Here is a 9,719-nt window from a genome sequence, read left to right on the forward strand (position 1 = left end):
CCCTAATCCTAACCATCACCCTAACCCTAATCCTCATCCCATCCTCACCCTCAGGCTAACCTTAAGCCTAAGCCTAAGCCTAAACCTCACCCTCACACTCACCCTCAACTTCACCCTAATCCTAACACTAACCATAACCCTAACCCTAAACCTCAAACTAACCCTCACCCTAACCTTAACCCTAACACTAACCCTAACCCTAACCCTTGATCTAACACTCCCCCTAAACCAAAATCTAACCCTAAACCTCACCCTCACCCTAACCCTAATCCTAACCATAAACCTAAACCTCACCCTAACACTCTCCCAAAACCTCACCCTCATCCTCATCCTCACCCTCACTGTTACTGTGACCTTAACCCTAACAATAACACTAATCCTAACCCTAAAGCTAACTCTAACCCTAACCTTAATCCTAACACTCACCCTCACCCTAACCCTAATACTAAACCTAAACCTCACGCTAACCCTAACCCTCACATCACCGTAACCCTAACTCTCATCCTAACCCTCACACTAACCCTAACCCTAACCGTAAACCTCACCCTAACCCTAACCCTAAACCTCACCCGCCCCTCGCCTTCACCCTAAACCTAATCCTAACCCTAACCCTCATCCTAACTCTCACCCTAACACTAACCCTATCCCTAACCCTCTACCTAACCCTAATCCTAACCCTAACTCTCAAACTGACACTAACCCTCACCCTCACCATAACCCTTAACCTAATCCTAACCCTAATCCTAAAATTAACCCGAACCCTAACTCTCACACTAACCCTAACCCTCACCCTCACCCTAAACCTAACCCTCACCCTTGCAATAAACTTCACACTCAAGTTTTCCCTTAACTTCACCTCCATCCTAACCCTCACCCTAAACCTAACACTCAAACTAACTCTCACCCTAACCCTAACTCTACCCCAAAATCTCACCCTCACCCTAACCCTAATTCTAACACTAACCCTAACACTAATCCTCACCCTAACCCTAACCCTAACCATCAAACTAATCCTAACCCTCACCCTCACCCTCACCCTCAGCCTAAACCTGAGGCTAACCCTAACCCTAACCCTAATCCTCACACCCACCCTCACCCTCAGCCTAACCCTAAACCTAACCCTAAAACTAACCCTGACCGTAACCCTAACCCTAACCCTAACCTAAAAACCTAACCCTAACCCTAACCCTAAACCTAACCCTAATCCTCACCCCCACCCTCACCCTAACCCAAACCCTAAGCCTAACCCTCCCCCTAAGAATAACTCTAATTGTAAACCTCACCCTCACCCTAACGCTTACCATAAACCTATCCCTAAACCGGAACCTAACCCTAACCCTCACCCTCAACCTTGTTTTCACCGTATCTCTAACCCTAACCCTAAGAATAACACTAACCCTAACCCTAACCATAAACCTCACCTTCATCCTCATGCTCACCTCATGCTCACTTAACCCTAAGCATAACACTAACAATAAGCCTAAACCTAAGCCTTACCCAAACCCTAACTCTAATCCTCAAACCCACCCTCACCCTCATCCTAACCCTAAGGCTAATCCTAACTCTAACCCTAACTCTATCCATAACCCTAACCCTAACCCTAACCCTAACACTAACCCTAACAATAAACCTAACCCTAAAAATAAGCTTAATCCTCAGCCTCACCCTCACATTAACCCAAAGCCTAACCCTAACCCTCACCCTAATTCTAAGCCTAACCCTAACTCTAAACCTCACACTCACCCTCACCCTAACCCTAATCCTAAACCTAACCCTATCCCTAACCCTAGCCCTCACTCTAAACCTAACCCTTACCTTAATCCTAACCGTAAACCTCAATCTAACCTTCACCCTAACCCGAACCCTAACCCGAACCCTACCCCGAACCCTCATGCTCGGCATAAGCCTAAGCCTAAGCCTAAGCCTAAGACTAACCCTCACCCTAACCATAACACTAACACTAACCCTAACTCTAACCCTAAATCTCACCCTCACCCTACCCTTAACTCTAACACATACCCTAAAACTAAACTTCATTCTAACCCTAACACTAACCATAACCATAACCATAACCATAATTCTAACCCTAACCATAACAATAACCCTAACCCTCACACTCACCCTAACCATAACCCTCACCCTAAACTTAACCCTCAACCTATCCCTTAAACTCATGCTAACCCAACACTCACACTAAGCCTAAACATCAACCTAAACCTAACTGTCACCCTCATCATCACCCTAAACTTCACCCTCACCCTAACCCAAAACCTAACCCTAACCCTCACCCTAACCCTAATCCTCACACTAACCCTAAACGTAACACTTACACTTATGCTCACACTAACCCTCACCCTAACCCTAACCCTAACTCTAAGTCTCCCCCTCATCCTAACCTTCACCTTAACCCTAACCCTCACCCAAACCCTAACCCTCACACTCACCCTAAACCTCAACCTCACCCTAAAGCTAACACTAAACCTAAACCTCACCCAAACACTCACACTAAACCTAACCCTCACTCTCACCATAAGCCTAACACTAAATATTACCCTAACATTAAAACTAACACTCACTCACACCATCACTCTAACCATAACCCTAACCGTATCAATAACCCTAACCCTCACCCTAACCCTCACCCTCAAACAAACCCTCACCCTAATCCTAACCCTAACCCTAATACTAAACCTAACACTAACCCTAACCCTAATCCTAACCCTAACCTTAAACCTAATCCTAAGCCTCATCCTCACACTAACCCAAAGCCTAACCCTAACCCTAACCCTAACTCTAAGCCTAACCTTAACCCTAAACCTCATACTTTCCCTCACCCTAAGCCTAATCCTAAACCTAACTGTATCCCTAATCCTAGCCCTCATCCTAAGCTTAACCCTAGCCCTCACCCTTACCCTAATCCTAACTCCAAACCTCAATCTAAATTTTGCCCTAAACCGAACCCTAAACGGAACCCTAACCCTCACCCTCATGCTCGGCCTAAGCCTAAGCGTAAGCCTAAGCCTAACCCTAACCCTCACCCTAACCTTAACACTAAAACTAACCCTAACTCCAACCCTAAATCTCACCCTCACCTTAACCTTAACTCTAACCATAACCCTAAAACTAAACTTCATCCTAACCCTAACCTAAACCTAACCCTAACCCTAACCATAACCATAACCCTAACCCTAACCCTAAACCTAACAATAACCCTAACCCTAACCCTCACACTCACCCTAAACATAACCCTTACCCTAATCCTAACCCTCACCCTAACACTTACCCTCAACCTAACATAAACCCTAATGCTAACACTAACGCTCACACTAACCCTAAGCATCACCCTAACCGTAAACCTCACCATAACACTAATCCTAACCCTCATCCTCACCCTAACCCTCACACTAACCCTAACACTAATCCTGAAACTAACCCTCACCCTCACCCTAATCCTAACACTAATCCTCACCCTAACCCTAACCCTCACCCTTACTGTAACGCTCACCCTCAGGCTAACACTCAAATTTACCCTTACCTACAATCCCATCCTAACACACACCCTAAACCTAAACCTCACCCTAACCTTAACTCTACCCCTAAACCTCACCCTCACCTTAACCCTAACTCTAACCTTAACCCTAACACTAAACTTCACCCTAAACCTAACCCTAACTCTCACCCTCACACTCACCGTAACTGTAACCCTAAACCTTACCCTAACAATAACCCTAACCCAAACCCTCACCCTAACCATAAAACTCACCCTAATCCTAACCCTCACCCCAACACTTACCCTCACCCTAACCGTAATCCTCACACTAACCCTAACCCTAACCCTAACCCTAACCCTCACTTGAACCCTCACCCAAACACTAACCCTAACCCTAACTCTCACCCTCACCTTAACCCTCACCTTATCCCTTAAGCTCATGCTCGCCCAACCCTCACACTAAGCCTAAACCTCAACCTAACCCTAACCCTAACCCTCACCATCACCCTCAACTTCACCCTCACCCTAACACTCACCCTCACCATCACCCTCACCCTAACCCAAAACCTAACCCTAACCCTCACCGTAACCCTACCCCTCACACAACCTTAAACATAACCCTCACCCTCACCATAACTCTAACCCTCTCCCTAACCCTAATCCTCACACTAACCCTAAACCTAACCCTAACCCTTATCCTCACACTAACCCTCACCCTAACCTAACCCTAACTCTAAGTCTCACCCTCCCCGTAAACTTCACCTTCACCCTAACCCTCAGCCAAACCCTAAACCTCACACTCACCCTAACCCTCACCCTCACCCTTAAGCTAACACTAAACCTAACCCTCACCCTAACACTCACACTAACCCTATCCCTCACTCTCACCCTAACCCTAACACTAAACCTTACCCTATATCTAACCCTAACCCTTACCCTAACCATAACTCTAAACCTAATCCTCACACTAACCCCAACACTAACCCACACACTAAAACTCACCCTAATCCACACCCTCACCCAAACCCTAACCCTCACCCACACCCTCAACTTCAGCCTAAGCCTAACCTTAACCCTAATCCTAACCCTGAACCTCACCCTCAGCCTGAACCTAACCCTAACCCTAAACCTCAGCCTCACCCTCACCCTAATCCTAACCGTAAATCTATCACTAACCCTCACCTTAAACCTAACCCTCAACCTAACCCTCAATCTAACACATACCCTCACCCTCACCTTTACCCTCACCTTAACACTCACCCTAAACCTCACCTCACCCTAAACTTCACCCTAAACCTTACCCTCACCCTAACCCTAAACCTAACCCTAACCCTCACCGTCACCGTAACCCTAACCATAACCGTATCATTAACCCTAACCCTAATCTAAAAACTAACCTTCACTCTCACTGTCACTCTAACCATAACCCTAACCGTATCCCTAACCTTCACCCTAACGCTATCCTTCACCCTAACCCTCACCCTAAAGCATACCATCACCTAATCCTAACCCTAACCCTCAACCTAACCAAAATCCTCTCCCTAAACCTCATCCTCAGGCCAAAACTCATCCTAAAATTTACCCTCAACCTAAACCTAACCCTAAACGTACCCCTCACCTGATCCCTCATCCTAACCCTAACCCTCAACCTAACCCTAACCCTAACACTAACCCTCACCCTCACCATAGCCCTCATCCTAACCCTAATCCTAACCCTAACACTCACCCTAACCCTAACCCTCACCCTCACACTAACCCTCACCCTCACTTTAACCCTCACCCTCACCCTAAACCTCATCCTAAACATAACCCTAACCCTAACTCCAAACCTCACGCTAACCCCCACCATAACCCTAAACCTAACCCTAACCCTCACCCTAACCCTTACCCTCACCTTCACCCTACCCCTCACACTAACTCTAACCCACCCCCTAACCCTAACCCTAATCCTCATCCTCACACTAACCCTAAACCAAACCCTAACCCTTACCCTCACACTAAACCTTACTCTAACACTAACCCTAACATTAAGTCTCACACTCACCCTAACCATCACCCTAACCCTTACCCTCATGCTCACCCAACCCTCACAGTAACCCTAAACCTCAACCTAACCATTAACCTAACCCTCAACCTTACCCTAACCCTAACCCTAATCATAATCCTAAACCTCATCTTCACCCTCTCCCTTACCCTAAACCTAACCCACACCCTCAACCTCACTCTCACCCTATCCCTTACACTCACCCTCACCCTAACACTAACCCTAACCCTAACCTTCACCCTAAACTTAACCCTCACCCTAAACTTAACCCTAACCCTCACCCTAACCCTGAACCTAACCCTTACCCTCACCCTAAACCTAACCCTAAACCTAAACCTTACACTAAACCTAACCCTCACCCTCACCCTAACCCTCACTATAACAATAATCTTAACTCTAACCCTAAACCTAAACCTCACCCTCACCTTAACGCTAAACCTAACCATAACAAAAACCCTATTCCTATGCCTAATCCTAACACTCATCCTCACTCTCACCTTAACCCTAACTCTAACCCTAAGCCTAACCCTAACAATAACCCTAACCCTAACCCTAACCCTCACACTAACCCTAATACTAACCCCATCCCATAGCCTAATCCTCATCCTAAACCTAAACCTAATCCTAAACCTCGGCCTAACTCTACAGATCACCCCAACCCTAACCCTCACCCTCACCCTCACCCTAGTGTAACCCTAACCCTAACCCTAATTCTAACCATGAACCTCACCCTCACCCTGAAACTAATTTTAAAACTAACACTCACCCTCACCATCACCCTAACCCTAACCTTACCTGTATCCCTAACCCTCACCCTAACTTTAACACTTACCCTAACACATACCCTCAACATAATCCTAACCCTAACCCTAAAACTAACCCTCACCTTAAAACTAACCCTCTCCTTAAACCTCACTCTCAACCTAAACCTCACCCTAAATCTTACTCCCACACTAACCATAACCCTAACCCTAACCTTCATCCTCACACTAACACTAACCCTAACACTAACCCTCACCCTAATGTTAACCCTTACCCTAAACCTCACCCTCACCCTAACCCTCACCGTCACCCTAACCCTCACCCTTTCCCTAAATATCACCCTTACACTAACCCTCACCATAACACAAACCCTAACCCTGACCATTAGCCTCACCCTCACCATCACCCTCACCCTAAACCTAACCCCAAACCTAACCCTAATCCTAAACCTAACCCTCTCCCTCACCCTCACGCTAACCCTAATGTTAACCCTAACGCTAACCCTCACCCTAACCCTCACCCTCAACATAACCCTAACCCTAAAACTCACCCTCAACATAACCCTAACCCAAACGCTCACCCTAATGCTAACCCTAACCCTCAACCTCACACTAACCCTCAACGTCACCCTAACCCTCACCCAAACCCTATCCCTCACAATCACCCTAACATTCACCCTTTCCTTAACCCTCAACCTTTCCCTAAATATCACCCTAACACTAACCCTCACCCTAACCCTAACCCTAACCCTGACCAGAAACCTCACCTTAACCATCACCCTAACCCTAAGCCTAACCGTAAACCTAACCCTAATCCTAAACCTAACTCTCTCCTTCACCCTCATGCTAACCCTAATGCTATCCCTAACCCTAACCCCCACCCTCACCCTAACCCTAAACCTAACCCTAACCCTAACAATACCCCTAACCCTAACACTAAACCTATCCCTTACTCTCAACCTCACCCTAACCCTAACCCTCACCCTCACCCTAACCCTAACACTAAACCTAACCCTCACCCTAGCACTCACCCTAACACTCACACTAAACCTAACCCACACTCTCACCCTAACTCTCACACTAAACCTTACCCTAAATCTAACCCTAAAACTTACCCTCACCTTAACTCCAATCCTCACACTAACCCTAACCCTAACCCTAACCCTCATTATAACCCTCACCCTCACTCTAACCCTAACCCTAACCCTCACCCTAATGCTAACCCTCACCCTCACCCTCACCCTCATCCTAACCCTCACCATCACCCTAACCCCAACCCACACCCTAACCCTCACACTCACTCTAACGGTCACCCTCACCATAACCCACACCCTCACCCTAAGTATCACCCTAACCCTAATCCTCACCCTAAACTTAACCCTAACCCAGACCCTAGGCATCACCCTCACCATGACCTTCACCCTAAGTCTAACTGTAAACCTAACCCTAATCCTAAACCTAAACCTCTCCCTCACCCTCATGCTAACCCTAAAGCTAATCTAAACCCTAAACCTCACCATAACCCTTACTCTCACCCTAACCCTAACACTAATCCTCACACTAACCCTGACCCTAACCCTCACCCTAAACCTAAACCTAACCCTCACCCCACCCTTACCCTAATCCTCAAGCCTTAGCCTAACGCTAACCCTAACCCTAATCCTAACCCTGAACCTCACCCTCACCCTGAACCTAACCCTAAAACTAACCCTCACCCTCATCATCACCCCAACCCTAACTCTAAACTTATCCCTAACCCTCCTTCTAATGCTAACATTAACCCTCACTCTAACACATACCCGCACGCTAATCCTAAAACTATTCCTCACCGTAACCCTTACCTAAACCCTAATCCTTTCCCTAAACCTCACCCTCACACTAAACCTCACCCGAACACTTACCCTCACCCTAAGCCTAACTCTAAACCTACCCCTCACCTGAAACCTCACCATAACCCTAACCCTAATCCTAACCCTCACCCTCACCCTAACCCTAACCCTCACCCTAATGCTAACCCTCACCCTCACCCCCACCCTCACCCTAACCATCACCGTCACACTAACCTTAACCCACAACCTAAACCTCACACTCACCCTAACCGTCACCCTCACCATAACCCAAACCCTCACCCTAAGTATCACCCTAACCCTAACCCTCACCCTAACCCTAACCCTAACCCTCACCCTAAGCCTCACCCTCACCATGACACTCACCCTAAGCCTAACCATAAACCTAACCTTAATTGTAAACCTAAACCTCTCCCTCACCCTCATGCTAACCCTAACGCTAACCTTAAACCTAAACCTCACCATAACCCTTACTCTCACCCTAACCCGAACCCTAATCCTCACACTAACAATAACCCTCACCCTATACCTAACCCTAACCCGAACCGTCACCCTAACCCTAACACTCAGCCTTACCCTCACCCTTAGCCTAACCGTAACCCTAACCCTAATCCTAACCTTGAACCTCACCCTCACCCTGAACCTAACCCTAAAACTAACCCTCACCCTCATCGTCACCCAAACCATAAACCTAAGCCTATCCCTAACCCTCATACTAACCCTAACCCTCACCCTCACTCTAACACATACCCTCACCCTAATCCTAACGCTATCCCATACCCTAACACTCACCTTAACACCAACCCTCTCCCTAAACCTCACCCTCATCTTAAACCTCACCCGAATGCTTACCCTCACCCTAAAACTAACCCTAAACCTACCCCTCATCCAAATCCTCACCCTAACCCTAACCCTCACCCTCACCCTAAACCTAACCCTAAACCTCACCTTCACACTAGCCCTCATTCTAACACTAATCCTAACCCTAACCCTCACTCTAACCCTAAAGCTAACCCTAACCCTCACCCTAACCCTAACAATAACCCTAACTCTCAGCCTCACCCTGAACCTCAACCTAACCCTTACCCTCACCGTCACCCTACCACTCACACTAACCCTAACCCTCACCCTAACCCTAAACCTCACACTAACCCTAACCCTTACCCTCACACTAACACTCACCCTAACACTTACCCTAACCCTAAGTCTCACCCTCACCCTAACCCTTACCCTCCCCCTTACCGTCACGCTCACCCAACCCTCACACTAACCCTAAACCTCAACCTAATGGTAACCCTAACCCTCAACCTCACCGTAACCTTAACCCTAATCCTAACTCTAAACCTCATCTTCAACCTCTCCCTTAACCTCTCCCTAACCCTAACACTCACCCTCACCCTCACCCTCAGCCTAATCCTGACCCTAACCCTAATCCTAAAGCGGAACCTCACCCTCACCCTGAACCTAAACTTAAAACTAACCCTCAACCTCACCGTTACCCTAACCATAACCCTAACCGTATCCCTAACCCTCACCCTCACCCTAACCCTCACCCTAACACATACCCTCACCATAAT

Source organism: Dipodomys merriami, unplaced genomic scaffold (genome assembly GCF_024711535.1).
Source record: "Dipodomys merriami isolate MVZ:Mamm:240054 unplaced genomic scaffold, mDipMer1.0.p SCAF_149, whole genome shotgun sequence".
NCBI lineage: Eukaryota > Metazoa > Chordata > Mammalia > Rodentia > Heteromyidae > Dipodomys > Dipodomys merriami.